Genomic DNA, 18,537 nt, shown 5'->3' with positions numbered 1-18,537 from the left:
AGGGCTGTGTGCCGGGTTTACACCAGCACTATTTTGGCATGTTTCATGGAATCTGTCTGAAATGAATCATCAGTCCTCATTTTTATTTAATCTCAGCCTCCTCTTTCTGTAATCCCGGGCAGCGCTTTCGAGACAGCATGGATGAAAGATTCATTAGGCCACGTGCTCTTAGTTAAGCCTCATTTCTCCTAGTTAAGTAGTAAAAATTCCAACTTAGGGCCCCAATCATGATCCCTACACGTGGATCCCTGTCTTCACTGGGGCTCCGAGCCAGAGCTGAACAGCAGGATCCGGGCCTAAGAAATGGAATTGGCCAATTTTGCTTGTGAAAAAAAATGTACCCTGCTTTGCTTTCCTCTTCCCCAGAAACACACCCTGCATAAAGCCACACCCTGCACAAAGATTTCCTGGCATTTTTTATTAACCATTGACCTTTTCACCAAACAAGTGGTGATTTTGAGTGCAATCATTAATAGACCTTTATTCCCAATGTAAATTGCAGCCGGACAGAGAAACTAAAAGGAGGCCAGAACACAGGAAAGACTCAACTGCTGTCAAACCATCTGGGTGAAAATGCAACAACAAGAATGTTTATCGCAGGGGTGGCCAAACCACAGCTCATGAGACCCATGTGTCTCTTTGACAGAGTACAGCTCACGGAGACCCCCCCATTCTCTGCCTACTAGACTGGGGGGGACGGACCTCAGGGCTTCTGCCATGCAGCGTTTTTTGGCCACCCCTGGTTTATCATTTCTCTTTCTTCCACATTCCCTGCCATGGGTACAGGTCCCGATCCGATGCCAGTGAGATTAATGAGAGTCTTTCCACTGACTCCAGTGGGCTCCGGATCAGGCCCGGAGACTTGTGTTGCACTTGAGTTTTTTATGAACTTGCCTGCAAGGAACAAAGTTCCTTCTCCTCTCTGTTTCTCTCCGTCTCTCCCTGTTGCTTTCTGGCCATCCATCATGCGATCCACACGGGATCGATCACAGCTCCTATTTCTCATTCATTTCTTATCTCTGCCCCAATCTGCTTGTTCATTTTAATGCCTCCTCTCTGTGTAGGCTCGGCAGACTGCAGTTCTTATTTTTGTATTATTTCAACTGATTATGTTGTTTATTTTTAAGCATTTTCCCCTATTGTTTTCCATTTCAGTTTTCACAGTTGTGGGAGATTATGGGCTGGAAGTATTTTTTTCATTTTATTTGTAACGATTAAAATTTTCACAGTTGTGGGAAATTATGCAGAGTCAGAAAATAGTGGGGGTGCAAACACTCATTATTTAATGAGGAAAAATGCCGATGATCAAAATGTTAAAGCTTTATAACAATTAAAACACAAATCGTTAACATCACATGTCAAAATATACGAAGTCAATACCTTTAATTCATGCCAGAAATTCTCATGCAGTATTTTTCTGCCTTGGCCTCGCTGTAAATTCTGATTATGATCGATGGAAATATTTTTTCGTCTGGTTGTACGTGCCTGGTGAAATCAACATTTACGGACATTTGCCTATAAAAATCTAATCTTTCCAAGCCTAGCTATTTGTAAACAGTGACAGCCAGCAATAAAAGTGTTCTGTTTAAGCCAACAACATCTTGAAGGGCAGCTGCAAGCCCTGGGCCAGCTCCTACAAGCCGTACTTAGACACGTAAACCCAGTGAAACCAAAAGGTCGACGGCCCATCGAGTGCTTTATAGCAAGTATATGGCTGCTCCATTTGCTCAGCTGTCCCAGCAGTGCAACCCCCTTCATCTTAGCATTCATTTATTTCTGACTTGATCTCACATGGTGCAGACTCATACCCTTATTAGGACGATGGTGGCTAGACGTAAGAAGCTACAGCGGTACAGCTGCAGCCGTGGGAGGGTAGTTAATCCATCACCCCCAGAGGCAGTAGCTAGGCAATGAAAGAATTCTGTCAACCGAGCGCTCTCTACAACAGGCAGGGCCGGATTTAGGGGCAGGTGACCCAGATGACTGTCTGGGGTGCCGGGCTTCGCGAGCACCAGGCGCGGGGGGCTGTTTTTGTTGTTGGCGACAAAAAGAAAAACAGAATATTTGAAGTAAAACATTTCAGGTTATTCCGTATGTGGATTCATTTTTCAGTAACCTCCTAGAATGTTCCGGACCTTGGTAGAATCTCATGGAACCTTCCAGATTGTCTGAGAACTACATTTTCCTCGAACCTCCTGTCATAAACAGATAGCTAAGGGTTAATGTCTCTTTCACCTGAAGCACCTGACCAGAGGACCAATCAGGAAACCGGATTTTTTTTTTTTTTTAAAGAAAGCTTTATATAAAAAAGAAAGAAAAATACATACCAATGGTCTCTCTGTATTAAGATGATACAATACAGGGTCAATTGCTTAAAAGAATATTGAATAAACAGCCTTATTCAAAAAGAATACAAATTAAAGCACTCCAGCACTTATATTCATGCAAATACCAAAGAAAAGAAACCATATAACTTACTATCTGATCTCTTTGTCCTTACACTTAGAAACAGAAGACTAGAAAGTAGAAACTACTTCTCCAAAGCTCAGAGAAAGCAGGCAGACAGACAAAAGACTCAGACACTCAATTCCCTCCACCCAAAGTTGAAAAAATCCGGTTTCCTGATTGGTCCTCTGGTCAGGTGCTTCAGGTGAAAGAGACATTAACCCTTAGCTATCTGTTTATGACACCTCCTCAAATGTAGTCACCTATGAGGTGGGGCTTCGCCAGAGAGTCAGTGAGTGAGATAGAAAAATGAGGTGAGAGCTCAGCTGCGGTACTGTGAACCTTGTTTTACTGTGTAATTGGGAAAGTGTACTTTTGTCTGAAGACTTGAAGAGTGTCAGTAAAGGTACATGTTTAATGAGACACCAGAGATATCTAGCAAACCCCATATCTATGCAGCAATATAAAAGAAATATTGTTATTTCTTTTGCTGTGCTTAATGGGTAGTGTTTGATGACTGGATGTTAGTACATTTCAGTTATTCTTAAAATTAAAAAGTTTCCGTACACTTGGAGGAAACTATTTTTTTTATTTGCTTATATACGGTATGAATAAATACAGATTTACAGATCCTAGCATACAAATGTATCATCTTATATGACAGGGATAAATCAGGCATATGAATTGTGCATCCAAGTCGTAAATGGGCTACAAATGCAATAAAAAATAAGATATTCTAAAGTTTAACAAGTGGAGGGGGAGGCGCGAAAGACGCTCCTCGCTTGGGGAGCCATTTGGGCTAGGGCCAGTGCTGAGAACAGCAATTAGGTCGGCTTAACTACATCACTCAGGGTGGATATTTCACTCCTGAGAACCGTAGCTGGGTCGACTTAACTTTTGAGTGTAGACCTGGCCTGAGTGCCAACATTGTGCAGGCACAGAACCAGAGAGCACAGCTGGTGGGCGGTAATGCTCTTTGTCCAGATGCTTACACAGCCCCCCCTCTCACTGGAGTACCTGAGCACCTCTGCTACATACTGGAAAGCAAGAGAGTGGAAATGTCCCCCTGTGGTTTCCTGGGGACCCTAAGCTGATGGGTGCAGACATTATGACAGAGGTGAGGCGGTGGGGTGACAGAGGTAGGCTGATAACAGAGGGTAGTGTTAGTGTCAACATTCGAGATGGGCATGTTCAACTCTCTAGACATTCACGAGATTGAGGGAATGAGCCCAGGCAGAGGAGGCAGGAAGTCCAGAGTTCTCATCCCAAATCTGCTGCACTCTGTTACCTTGAGCAAGTCGCTTCCATCTCCCCAGGCCTGTTTCCTCATCAGTAAAATGGAGACAGTGACATTTGATTACCTCACTGGGTGTTGTGAGAGTGACTCACTGCAGCTAGAGACGCAAGATCCCTACTGGGCCCCGGAGTCACTAATTAATGTTTGTGTCATTCTCGGTGGTTTTATTACCTAGCCAGTGGCTTAGATGTTTGGGAATGGGTTGATGATTCAGATTAATTTCCCTAAGTTTCCCCATGTAGACAAAGCCCTTAGCAGAGAGTCCCCGGACTGACTGAGCCTTGATGGAAGCTGCACTCTATTCTAACCCCTAGCGATGGTCCCTCCAACTCAGTAGCAATGGTCCCCGCAGCTTAGAGTTAAGGAACACTAGCAGATGCAAAGGAAGCTTACACGGCTCTTCTCCATGCTGGGGACAGGAAATATCATCTCTAGGACTTTCAGTCTGCCGCCTTTCACCAGCCCAAGCTTTACAAGCATCTGTATTTTAATCATAGAATCATAGAATATCAGGGTTGGAAGGGACCTCAGGAGGTCATCTAGTCCAACCTCCTGCTCAAAGCAGGACCAATCCCCAACTAAATCATCCCAGCCAGGGCTTTGTCAAGCCTGACCTTAAAAACCTCTAAGGAAGGAGATTCCACCACCTCCCTAGGTAACCCATTCCAGTGCTTCACCACCCTCCTAGTGAAAAAGTTTTTCCTAATATCCAACCTAAAACTCGCCCACTGCAACTTGAGACCATTACTCCTTGTTCTGTCATCTGCTACCACTGAGACCAGCCTAGATCTATCCTCTTTGGAACCCCCTTTCAGGTAGTTGAAAGCAGCTATCAAATCCCCCTTGATTCTTCTCTCCTGAAGACTAAATAATCCCAGTTCCCTCAGCCTCTCATAAATCATGTGCTCCAGCCCTCTAATCATTTTTGTTGCCCTCTTCTGGACTCTTCCTAATTTTTCCACCTCCTTCTTGTAGTGTGGGGCCCAAAACTGGACACAGTACTCCAGATGAGGCCTCACCAGTGTCAAATAGAGGGGAATGATCACATCCCCCAATCTGCTGGCAATGTCCCTATTTATCCAGCCCAAAATGCCATTAGCCTTCTTGGCAACAAGGACACACTGTTGACTCATATCCAGCTTCTCATCCATTGTAACCCCAGGTCCTTTTCTGCAGAACTTCTGCCTAGTCACTCAGTCCCCAGTCTGTAGTGGTGGATGGGATTTGTTTGTCTTAAGTGCAGGACTCTGCACTTGTCCTTGTTGAACCTCATCAGATTTCTTTTGGCTCAACCCTCTAATTTGTCTAGGGCCCTCTGGACCCTATCCCTATCCTCCAGCATATCTACCACTCTTCCCAGTTTAGTGTCATCTGCAAACTTGCTGAGGGTGCAATGAATCCCTCGGTAGGACCCTCCCAGCAGATTTTGCCGCATCTTCTAATGAAGATACGATTTGAGACCTTTTTTTTTGCCTGATTTTGTAGAATGGGGTTAATCTGTTTTTCGTAATTAGCAATCTGCGTAGCTATTTCTCTGGTTAACTAGCTCCTTTTTTTTTTTTTTAGTCTTGACTGTGACACACATCTAAACTCAATTCTGGAGGCTATTCTAACATGCAAGATAATGGCTTCATTGTTTGCTTCAATATCCATGACACGCTGAATTTACTTGTCTCGATTCTATTATAGTTGTAGGCATTTCGATGGCACTCATCTCCACAGCATCTAAGAACCTCACAGACATGATTGGGTTTACTTTCCCAAGGCAGGACAATATCCCTGACCTTACTTTATGGGGAAGTGAAGGACAGAACGTTTAAGGGCCAGATATTCAATGAGTGTAAATTGGCATAACCCCATTGAAATTAGGAGAAGTTATGATGATTTATGACAGCTGAGAATCTGCCCTTACGTCCTTTACCCATGATCATGAGGCAGGAACTGAATCCAGATCTTCTGAGTCCCAGGGTAGTGCTTTACCCACAAACCGTCCTTCCTCCCCTGGGAGTAGTGCAACCATCTCGTCCTCTCACACACTGAGGGCTTGTTATTAGCATGTCCCAGTGAGCTTTGCCTTACTGTTTTACTTCGCTTTCTGCAGAATGTTGTGATCTGCTTCAGGGCACTGAGGCAGCCTGCTCTGTTATTCCTCGCAAAGGACCCAAAGCAACATCCTGGATCCGAGGTCTCGATTTGCATCTGCATTTGCACTCGGATCCATCTCTTGTTATTTCCTTTTTTGGAAAATTGCCACACACTTAGTTACAAAATAAGATCCTCCCAGGCTGCAGAGCCCCTGTAATGCCATTGACTTCAGTGCCAGAGAAACCTTATTAATCCCTTGCCTGCGGTGGACTGATGCTGATTTCTAGCAGTGGGGGAGCTAGCCCCACAAGTTTAATTGCCTTGTTTTACTCCAACTTTACCAGCTTTTTTAAGACTTTTGTCTTGGTTTGGCATGAAGGATGGTTGACAGTTGGAGCGGATTCTCATTGGAGCCAAACTGACTCACCCATCCCTGGATGCACAGGGATAAACGCGTGAATCAAACAAAGCTGTAATGACTCACTCGTTACATGTACACCTAGATCACTACCTGTTGCAAACACCTTTCGGGGAGGTCACCAGGTCGCAGCATCACAGGATTTCACCATTGCAAAATCTCGCTTTGAAAAGTGACTGTGACCATCACGTTTCCCTTTATCTCCATTATCCTGCTGATGCAGGAGGAGGAAACGTTTCTATCTGTAGATGTAGTAAAAAAGAAATGATAGGTTACTTAGCAAGAAAGAGTGGGAAATGACGCAAGCATCTCAAGGCAAGATTAGCTTAAGGGGGCCTAGCTTAGCTGTTTCAACACCATACTGAGGTTCTGCCTCAATAGACAGTCAATGTTCAGTTGAGTCAGCTCAGCCCTGATGAGGTCTGTATGGTCAGGTTCCCCATGGTGTATAATAATGGGCCCGGCCACTGAGTGTTGAGCAGTTTCCTGTGATGGGCTATTCTGGGTGAAACTTTAGAACCTGAAACCCTGTCTGGTCTACGTGAACATGAAGGGACAGCTTTGCCCTAGTGGATTGAGAGGGAGACACTCATTAGCAGTGTGACTTTGGGCAAGTCCCTTAAACTCTCTGGACCAGATTCCCCAAAGTCCAGCTGACCCGTGCACAGCACAGGACCCAAAGGGGGAAAAGGTGGCCCTTGGCCACCCTTCTGTTCACCTGATCCTAGTGTCTGAACCTATGTGTTATGCCAGCGGGCACAGTCCTCTAGGGAACAATCCACCAGCTAGGGAATTGCTAGAATACAGTGTGGGATGGCCACACCCTTAGATCACCTGCTACGCAGAACTGGGGAAGGGTGTTGTGAAATTAGTGTAGCCAGCTCCCACTTGGAATTTCTCTCGGATGGGGATGTTCTCTGTTACTCCTGATTTACCCTCATCAAAGGGCTTGTCTACAGCAGGGAAAGTGACCAGAAGAGCTATTCCGGAATCGCTCCCTGGCAGACAATCTAGTCTGGAATAAAAATGGCTTCATTCCAGAATGACTCTGCTTTGGAGGCGCCAGTTTTCCCAGAATAAAATGACTTTTATGAGGGAAGGGGAGTGTCTACACAGGGCTATTCCAGCCAATTTCCCCAGGTACACACACATTTGACTGACTGCAGTGGGGAGAGATTGCTGATTTACCCTTTACTAACTACAGTGGAGTTGCCACTGGTTTACACTTGTGTGCAATGAGAATCAGGTTCTTTGATCTTCTTTGTAGAAGAGGCAGATTCTCACCTGGGGCCAACTGGCATAATCCCATTGAAGTCAGGAGACAGGCTTTTTCACGGCAGTGAAGCTGCAGTGATTTATGTTAGCTGAGGATCTGGCCCAAAGTGATTTATCCAAATTCATACAGAGAGGTGGTGGCTGACCCCTGAATTCTAGGCGAGGCGAGTGCGTTAACTACAACACCATCGTTCATCCCCTTGGAATACTGACACTGTCTCTCCCCCAACTCAGCCAGCTGGGAACTCTCTGCCAACTGCTGTTTTCTCACAGTCTCTTAGCTCCATCCTCCCCCGCACCCCCACCCCAGGATCCTCTCTAAATCCACCTCTGCTGGAATTACAGCTACATGCCCACATTTTACACAATAGAAAAGAAAACCTGATGCACTGTTCAGGACACCTAATCCCCAGCTGCCCGTGCATGGGCATGAATCCTGGGGGAGTTCACACACAAGATTCTTTTCCCCAGGTAATTTAAGTGTGAAACATCATCCTCAGGTAAACAGGCATTAAGGAGCTGCATTGTAATATGCATTTCTGAGATTCCATAATGAAATAAGCCAGTGGGCCCAGTAAATAACAGCCGGAGTTAGTTTTCAGGATTAGCTCAAGAGAGCCCATGCTGGGTGTGGTGATTGGCGTGGGCAGGCCATCAACAGAATGCCTGTGGCTGTCAGGAGAATAGGAGTGTAAACAGAAGGGCTAGACTCATCAATAGATGAAATACACAAAGTCTACAGAGATTTAAGCACCCACCTCATACCTGACCTGGCCCATCCCGCCAAAGGAGAACCAAAAAATGACCTTGCTTTATAGCTCACATCCTGGAGAAACAGACATTGCCAGAGTTGGGCCAGAACCAAGGATGGCTTCGGGTTTTGTCAAACCAGATCTACAGCTGATTTGGATGCAGGTTCCATTTATACAAAGGCCTGAAGGCTGCAGTGAGGTGGTTCTGAGCTGAGCCCATCTCTCCATGTGGCTAAACTATGTTGATGCTAGGGTCTGGGTCACAGGCTATGCAGGAGACCATCAGGCCCGAGTCGTTTAGATTCCCCATGAGCGACAATTGGCCTGGGCTATCCCAGAGCTGGAAATCCAGCATTTACTCACCATGATCAACCAGCTCCATTCCCTTGGCTCAGTCAATGGATCAGTGAAGTCAGCAGTGTTGCCATCTCTCATGATTTTGTCATGAGTCTCATGATAATGGTTGGTTTCCTTAAAGCCCCAGCTCCTGGAGTCAAGTGGAGATGTGATGATTTCAGCCTCCATTCTTAAAGAAAAAATAAGTTTCTAGCCTTCCTGGCTGTGGGTAAAGCTTCAAAATGTGACCCGAGTGCACCCTAAAGGCTCAAAAAGCAGAAGGCAAATCAAAAAGGACACCCAATCAATTCTTTTTACATCATCTCATTATTTTAACGCCAATCTCATGATTTTTGGTGAGCCTGACTCGTGATTTTTGAACATTTGGAGCTGGCAATACTGAGTCGGTGCCATTGCACCGTCACTCTCACACCCACTGAACCTTTGGGAGTCGAAGAAAACACAGGGAAAGTCCACACTTCATGGGCCAAATTCTGCCGTCAGTGGAGCCTCCCAGGCATAAGGGTGGATGGAGTTTGGACAGTAACACAGAAGTATGTAAGTGCTGCTATATGCAAGCTCTACGATCAGGAAATAATTCTGCTCATCTGCTTGATCCTATGACATGCTGCCCCCGCTTTGCTCCCTCCGTCAGGATAATGATAATGATAATTAACTTTGGCCTCACTGGTGCTCATAAAAGCTGAAAGACTGACAGCATGGCCAGAAATAATCCTGGCATGCGGCTCTGACAGCACCACCCAGCTGCTCCACTCGCTGCCTGCACAGAACTGGTCAAGCCACCTCGGGCTAGATGCACCAAGGTATTTAGGAACCAAACCGCTTTGCGAGGTGTCCAACGGCTGGGGGCCACTGACATTCTTGAAAGCCCCACTCAGCTGCTGCCCAAGCCGGTAGGCACCCAAGTGTCTGCCGTTGGCACGTGCAAAGGCAGTGAAGTCCTGACAGCCCCGCACAACTAGCAAGCTGCTTGGAGCTCATGCCTAACCCCAGTGGGATTCTCACATGATGCATTGACATGCCCAGCTCCCCAGCGGGACCCAATCCTGTAGGTGTTCTCAGGGCGCATCTACTGAGTTGGTTCTCACACGCACAACAGCCAAGAATACCCAGTAGCCGGGGGCTCCGGCCTCCCTTCTGGGAGGTCAGAGACCTGAGTTCAAGTCCTTGCTCCAGAGCAGTGGTTTGAATCTGGGTCTCCTGCCACCCAGTTGAGTTCCCTACCCAGCAAGCTGTTGGTGCTAATGGGGTGGGTTTTTTGTGAGAAAAGGCTGACCTGACTTAGGCACCCAATTCCCGCTGCGGGTTCGCAGCTAAGAGTCTTTTGCAGAGAGAAGCTCCTATGGGTTAGTTCTGCAGAGCAGCCTCCTGCCCTGGGGGAGGTGCAGAGCTTTGAGTAGTGCCAGGCACAGATTTTGGGCAGCTAGGGTTGCTCAGAGACCCTGAGCGGAGGCCCCAAGAAACCTGTGGCCAAGGGACAGGGTCAATGTGGGGGGCAGCGCCGTGGGCTTTGTGCTTTGTAGCAGCCTCTGAGTTGCCCTCAGATTTCTGAGTTCAGGCCTGGTCAGAGCTGGATCCAGGATCAGCCCCCTGCATTAACAGACAGAACCCATCCTCACTCAGCCAGGCTTTCTCGTGGGGGGCCCCTGAGGGGCCTGGGGCATATTGCCCCTCTTGCCCCCCCCCCGGGTGGCCCTGCTGTGGATTGTGTGTTGTGGGTATGTGATAGGGCTGGGGTACAATCTGGGTGTGGACTGTGTGCTGTGGGTGTGTGGTGGGGGTGGGGGACAATCCTGCTGTGCATTGTGTGTGCTGGGGAGTGGAACATAAGAACCTTCATACTGAGTCAGACCAAAGTTCCATCCAGCCCAGTATCTGCCTACTGACAGTGGCCAATGCCAGGTGCCCCAGAGGGAGTGAGGCTAACAGGCAATGATCAAGTGATCTCTCTCCTCTCCTGCCATCCATCTCCATCCTCTGATGAACAGAGGCTAGGGACACCATTCTTTACCCATCCTGGCTAATAGCCATTTATAGACACCATGAATTTATCTAGGTCTCTTTTAAACCCGGTTATAGTTCTAGCCTTCACAACCTCCTCAGGCAAGGAGTTCCACAGGTTAACTGTGTGCTGTGTGAAGAAGAACTTCCTTTTATTTGTTTTAAACCTGCTACCTATTAATTTCATTTGGTGACCCCTAGTTCTTGTATTATGGGAACAAGTAAATAACTTCCTTATTCCCTTTCTCCACACCACTCATGATTTTACATACCTCTGTCATAACCCCCTTAGGCGCCTCTTTTCCAAGCTGAAAAGTCCTAGCCACTTTAATCTCTCTGCATATGGGACCCGTCCCAAATCCCTAATCACTTTAGTTGCCCTTCTCTGAACCTTTTCTAGTGCCAGTGTATCTTTTTTGAGATGAGGAGCCCACATCTGTACGCACTATTCAAGATGTGGGCGTACCATGGATTTATATAAGGGCAATAAGATATTCTCTGAGTTATTCTCTATCCCTTTTTTGAATGATTCCTAACATCCTGTTTGCTTTTTTGACTGCTGCTGCACACTGCATGGATGTCTTCGGACAACTATCCACGATCACTCCAAGATCTCTTTCCTGATTAGCTGTAGCTAAATTAGCCCCCATCATATTGTAGAGGCAGGCAATGTAGGGAGAATGCCCCCTTTGGTGCCTGTGATAGGGAGGAAGAGGAGCAGGTCGCTGCCTGCTCAGCAGTGGAATTGTATTTGTTCTGGGCAGGGCAGGGAGTTTAAAGGTGTTTCCAGTGTGATGACTTCTGAGGGAGCAGGGAATTGTCTCCGTTACTGGGGAGCTGGAGCAGAGGTGGCCCTGGGGAAATGGCCTGAATGTGGCACTCAAGTGCTCAGGGAACTGCAGCTGGCTGAGTGAGGATGGGTCCTGTCTGCTAATACAGAGGGCTGATCCTGGATCCAGTTCTGCCCAGGCCTGAACTCAGAAATCTGAGGGCAACTCAGAGGCTGCTGCAAAGCACAAAGCTCATGGCGCTGCCCCCCACATTGACCCTGTCCCTTGGCCACAGGTTTCCTGGGGCCTCTGCTCAGGGTCTCTGAGCAAACCTAGCTGCCCCAAATCTGTGCCTGGCACTACTCAAAGCTCTGCACCTCCCAGGGCCGTCCTTAGGATTTATGGGGCCCTACGCAGTATTATTAAACTGGTGCCCCTATGCCGGATGGCAGCCCAAGCTCACAGCCTGGTGGGGGAGGGGGAGGAGGGACTTGACAGCAAAGGATAATGAGATGCCCAGCCTGCCTCATGGTGGCGGAGAGTCACAGTTCCCCGCAGAGACTTCCATGCACTCTCCCTCATGCAGAATGGACATGAAGAAAGTACTTAATTAAAAGCACTAAAATTTGGGAATAAAAAATGTCAGTCACAGGTTTTTTGATATGCCCTGAAGTTTGTCAGAGATTTATTTGCAAAAACTTCATAGTAAGGGTGAGTCAGCTGTCCTGCTGAATACAACATTACATATAATGGAATACATGATGCAGCTCTTCTCTGTTTTACATTTTCTTAATCAGTATTTCTAAAATGAATTTATATTTTAAATGTACTCAAATCTTAAGCCAGCATTCCAGATTACTACATATTTAACTCACTGAAACAAAGACATTCTTTTAAATGAATCAGAGAGGTTTAGTGTGTTCATAACAATGTTCATTGCTTTTAGAAAAAGGGAACAGTAATTTACTTTGTGTGATCTCCATAACAAGAGACATGGTTATGAAATTTCAACAACTTTAAAAAAATATATTTTCAAAGATTTTAGGTATAACGTGGATTTTGTCTTTCTAAGGTACTGATTTTGCTGGAGGGTTCTTTTAAAACTAGTTCGTCAGATAGTCAGAAGTAAAAAAAGGGAAACTCTTTGTCCGGCTATCTGGAAGGGAAGGACTGTTGTCCCTTTAAGGGCTCTCTTCAGTGGGGAGTGGGGGGAGAGGTGGTGAAGGGATGGACAGAAAGGACACAGGAAGACTTGGAAGCACTTTTTTTTTTTAACTATAGTAATTAAAATGTGTATTTTAGATAAGGGAGGTCTTTTGAAGGATTTATTTAAAAAACTGTATGTCTGAAGATCCACGCATTTAAGGCTAAAGATGATTGTGCATCTAAAACTCTATGCAAGCATTTTTTAGAAATGTGATTTTATAATCTTCACCAGCTCACTAATGAAATATTTTTAAAGCAAATTTTAAACAAAGGTCCTGTAGACTGACATGTTCTGTGTAAATATTACATTAATGCACAACTGTTTTTGTCAGTAACGTCAGAAACTGACAGTATAAAAATTTATTTGGGCATAAGCTTTCGTGGACATCTGATGAAATGGGTTCTAGTCCACAAAAGCTTATGCCCAAATAATTTGTTAGTCTTTGAGGTGACACACGGACTCGTCCTTGTTTTTGCTGATACAGACTAACAGGACTACCACTCTGAAACCTGTCAGTATATACCTTGGGGTTGGCAAATGCCTGTTAAATGGCTTTATTACCCCTTGAATGTCTCTTTAACAGTTTCAATGTTGTGCTAATAGGTCTGGCAGGCTGGAGGCTTTTTCACTTTTAACTACTAGATTCCCTCCCAAGGAAGACTTACCAGGCTACAGCAGCCATCTGTGGGAGCCTGCAGGAAGGGTCAAAACAGGGATAGGAAACAAGAGGGTGGACACTAAGACCCAGTGGTTCCCCACGCAGCTGCCTATGTTGCCTATGCCTAAGGACAGCCCTGGCACCTCCCCCAGGGCAGGAGGCTGCTCTGCAGAACTAAACTCCTGGGTCAGAGAGGGACAACTCCCCCCTAGGCTCTTGGATTATACAAGGGAGGAGATCTGCATTTGCAAGTCATCCAGGGGTTGTGTAACTGTTTATCCTCCCCTTTGGCACTGGCTAGCTGCATCTCAAGCAGGATATGCAGCATGCCTACTGCAGCACAGGCAGGGGAGCGAGCTGCCCCAGGCTAGCAAATCACTCATGGCTGCTTCTCTGGGGTAGCCTCCCTTCTAACTAGGGCAGGATGGAGCATGCTGAGGAATGACAGCACCCACCGCACATTGGGCTCTAGGAAAATTCTCCCACCATTTCTTATGTCTATCTCGGAGAGCCACTGCAATCATTGAATATCAGGGTTGGAAGGGACCTCAGGAGGTCATCTAGTCCAACCCCCTGCTCAAAGCAAGACCAATCCACAGACAGATTTTTACCTCAGTTCCCTAAATGGCCCCCTCAAGGATTGAACTCACAACCCTGGGTTTAAGCAAGCCAATACTCAAACCACTGAGCTATCCCTCGCCCTTCCTGCCACTTGTTTCCCTGCTGGGCACGGCTGGTGGGAGCTGTGTCAGCCAGGTATATTGCTCTTTGGAACAAAGGGATGTAGGGTCCTCATTCTCCTGGGCATCTGCCCGGCTGCAGCGTGGTCAACACCGGTGGGACAGTCTTTTCAGCACTTCCTGGGGGCGGCGGGTGTCCAACTTTTGCAAGAGCCGCATCTGACACCTGTTATCAAATATGGCACACAGTGGGACGTAGCCGGAGAGGCTAATGGCTAGATGGGCAAAGGGATTTAGGCACCGCAGCACTCAGCATTGCAACACCTAGCTCCTAGGCCCCCTCGTGCAATCCCCAGCCGTAAGTTCGGTGCCCCCGGTCTGCATACAATACATGGGGAGAGCGAGGTGAGACAGCGGACCTCAGAAACCAGCAAGCTGAGTGGGGAGCTGTCTGAGCTAGCCAGGAGTGACACGCAGAGGAAAGGAGCACGGATTACGGCCCAGAGCCCCACTAGTGCATAGACACCTAGCGCCCACTGATCTGGACCCATAGGAGCTTCTCTCTGCAAAGGACTCTTAGCTGCGAACCCGCAGTGGGAATTGGGTGCCTAAGTCAGGTCAGCTTTTCTCACAAAAAACCCAAGACCCACCCCATTAGCACCAACAGCTTGCTGGGTACGGAACTCAACTGGGTGGCAGGAGACCCAGATTCAAACCGCTGCTCTGGAGCAAGGACTTAAACTCAGGTCTCTGACCTCCCAGAAGGGAGCCTGGAGCCCCCGGCTACTGGGTATTCTGGGCTGTTGTGCATGTGAGAACCAACTCAGTAGATGCGCCCTGAGAACACCTACAGGATTGGGTCCCGCTGGGGAGCTGGGCAGGTCAGTGCATCATGTGAGAATCCCACTGGGGTTAGGCATGAGCTCCAAGCAGCTCGCTAGTTGTGCGGGGCTGTCAGGACTTCACTGCCTTTGCACGTGCCCACAGCAGACACTTGGGTGCCTACCGGCTCGGGCAGCAGCTGAGTGGAGCTTTCAGGAATGTCAGTGGCCCCCAGCTGTTGGACACCTCGCAAAGCGGTTTGGTGCCTAAATACCTTGGTGCGTCTAGCCCGAGGTGGCTTGACCAGGTCTGTGCAGGCAGCGAGTGGAGGAGCTGGGTGGTGCTGTCCCTGCAAGGCAATGCTACCCAGGGCCACCCAACCCTAGTCACCTGAGCAGGGATCAGTTGCTTCCCTTATAAGAAGCATCAGGAAGCTGCAGAGAAGAGTCAGGGGATGCTCAGGGAGATCAGAGGCTGTTGGGAGTGTGAATAGGCTCCAGCAGAGGAACCAGGGATTTGGGAGCTAGACTACAGGCAGGAGAGGCCTGGAAATGGCTTGATATGCTGGACTTGAGAGCTTTTACTTTGAAAGCTTGGTATTTACAAAACCAGGACCCAAGCAGAGGTGTGAATGGACAAAAAGGGTGTGGGAACGGAAGGACCCCTCACTGCTAAAGCGGGGGCCCCCCGCCACCGAAGACCCCAGGCCTCGGAATCCTCTGGGCGGCCCTAATCCACAGCCAGATTGTGCCCCACCCACAATACATACCCACAATGCACAATCCACACCCAGATTTCTCACTCCCACAACACACACAATGCACAATCCACCCCAGATTGTGCCCCACACCCACAACACACAATCCATCCCAAATTGTGCCCACACACCCACAATGCACAGCCAGATTGTGTCCCACCCCCACACCACACAATCTACAACCAGATTGTGCTCCACACTCACCACACATTGCAATGCACAATCCACAGCCAGATTAGCCATACCTCCAGCACACACACACAGACACACACCCCATGCAAAGCCAAATCACCCCTGCTACTCCCGCCTCACCTCCACCCACAGAGCACACATTCTCTCCAACAGCCCCACCACCCCACAAGACAGAGGCAGGTTAGCTCCCCTCCATTACCTACTAGGCGTAGACAGATGTAGTCCACCTCCCCTCCCACCACTGTGACTGACTGCATCTCCCACCAAGGGGACACCATTATCCCCCATCCTCATCCCCTCCACCCTGGGTGCACAACTGGATAACATACGCCACACACACACACACATCAGCAGCACATGGGGGTGGGGGGAAGCTCCTCCATCCCCAGGCCCACTCACAATCAATAGCTGGATCACACATCCCTTCCCCCACCAGACACCTTTCCAGCTCCACACACAGCCGTGTGTGTGAGGGGTGATGAGCGAGAACACGCACTGTGGGTAGGGGCGGCTGGTGGGGCAGGGGGTGTGGCTATGCACAAGGGAGGGGGGAGAAGGATAGCAGGGAGGGGAGGATGCCCTACCCTGGCACAGGAGAGATGGCAATGGGATTGTTGGAAATGATTTGGATGCACCCTCGGGGGATGCAGACGAAGACCCAGCTCTGCGTTGTGTGTGTGTGAGATGAGTCCAGTGGTCCCCAAACTTTTCAGGATCGTGCCCTCCCATCCCTTACCCCTGTGAGAAAGAGCTGGGGAAGCAGGCAGTCTGGCTGAGGATGTGTGTGTGGATGGGTGTGTGGAGAGCTGGGAGAGCAAGCAATCTGGCTGAGGATGTGTGTGTGGATGGGTGTGTGAGAGAGAGCTGGGGGAGCAGGCGGTCTGGCTGTGCATGTGTGCGTGGATGGGTGTGTGGGGGACAGCTGGGGGAGCGAGTGGTCTGGCTGTGGATGTGTGTGTGGATGGGTGTGTGAGAGAGAGCTGGGGGAGCAGGCGGTCTGGCTGTGGATGGGTGTGTGCGGGAGAGCTGGGGGAGTGGGCAGTCTCGCTGTGGGTGTGTGTGTGTGGGAGAGCTGGGGGAGCAAGTGATCTGGCTGTGGATGGGTGTGTATGAGAGAGAGCTGGGGGAGCAGGCAGTCTGGCTGTGGATGGGTGTATGTGAGAGAGAGCTGGGAGAGTGGGCAGTCTGGCTGTGGATGGGTGTGTGGATGGGTTGTGTGAGAGAGAGCTGGGGGAGTGAGCAGTCTGGCTGTGGATCTGTGTGTGGATGGGTGTGTGAGAGAGAGCTGGGGGAGTGGGCAGACTGGCTGTGGATGGGTGTGTGGATGGGTGTGTGAGAGAGAGCTGGGGGAGTGGGCAGTCTGGCTGTGGATGTGTGTGTGGATGGGTGTGTGAGAGAGCTGGGGAAGTGGGCAGTCTGGCTGTCGATGGGTGTGTGTGGGAGAGCTGGGGGAGCGAGCGGTCTGGCTGTGGATGTGTGTGTGGATGGGTGTGTGAGAGAGAGCTGGGGGAGCGGGCGGTCTGGCTGTGGATGGGTGTGTGGATGGGTGTGTGAGAGAGAGCTGGGGGAGTGGGCAGTCTGGCTGTGGATGTGTGTGTGGATGGGTGTGTGAGAGAGCTGGGGAAGTGGGCAGTCTGGCTGTCGATGGGTGTGTGTGGGAGAGCTGGGGGAGCGAGTGGTCTGGCTGTGTATGTGTGTGTGGATCGGTGTGTGAAAGAGAGAGCTGGGGGAGTGGGCAGTCTGGCCGTGGATGGGTGTGTGTGAGAGAGAGCTGGGGGAGCAGGCGGTCTGGCTGTGGATGGGTGTGTGGATGGGGTGTGTGAGAGAGAGCTGGGGGAGCAGGCGGTCTGGCTGTGGATGTGTGTGTGGATGGGTGTGTGAGAGAGAGCTGGGGAAGTGGGCAGTCTGGCTGTTGATGGGTGTGTGTGGGAGAGCTGGGGGAGCGAGTGGTCTGGCTGTGGATGGGTGTGTGGATGGGTGTGTGTGAGAGAGAGCTGGGGGAGCGGGAAGTCTGGCTGTGGATGTGTGTGTGGATGGGGTGTGAGAGAGAGAGCTGGGGGAGCAGGCGGTCTGGCTGTGGATGGGTGTGTGGGAGAGAGAGCTAGGGGAGCGGGCGGTCTGGCTGAGGATGTGTGTGTGGATGGGTGTGTGAGAGAGAGCTGGGGGAGCAGGCAATCTGGCCGTGGATGGGTGTGTGGATGGGTGTGTGAGAGAGCTGTGGAAGTGGGCAGTCTGGCCGTGGATGGGTGTGTGAGAGAGAGCTGGGGGAGCGGGCGGTCTGGCTGTGGATGGGTGTGTGAGAGAGAGAGAGCTGGGTGAGTGGGCAGTCTGGCCATGGATGAGTGTGTGGGGGAGAGCTGGGGGAGCGGGCGGTCTGGCTGTGGATGTGTGTGTGGATGAGTGTGTGAGAGAGAGCTGGGGGAGTGAGCAGTCTGGCTGTGGATGGGTGTGTGGATGGGTGTGTGTGAGAGAGAGCTGGGGGAGCGGGAAGTCTGGCTGTGGATGTGTGTGTGGATGGGGTGTGAGAGAGAGAGCTGGGGGAGCAGGCAATCTGGCCGTGGATGTGTGTGTGGATGAGTGTGTGAGAGAGAGCTGGGGGAGTGAGCAGTCTGGCTGTGGATGGGTGTGTGGATGGGTGTGTGTGAGAGAGAGCTGGGGGAGCGGGCGGTCTGGCTGTGGATGGGTGTGTGAGAGAGAGAGAGCTGGGTGAGTGGGCAGTCTGGCCATGGATGAGTGTGTTGGGGAGAGCTGGGGGAGCGGGCGGTCTGGCTGTGGATGTGTGTGTGGATGGGTATATGAGAGAGAGCAGGGGGAGTGGGCA

Source organism: Gopherus flavomarginatus, chromosome 3, assembly GCF_025201925.1.
Source record: "Gopherus flavomarginatus isolate rGopFla2 chromosome 3, rGopFla2.mat.asm, whole genome shotgun sequence".
In the NCBI taxonomy this organism is placed as follows: Eukaryota; Metazoa; Chordata; order Testudines; family Testudinidae; genus Gopherus; species Gopherus flavomarginatus.
Note: the sequence above shows the minus strand (reverse complement) of the source record.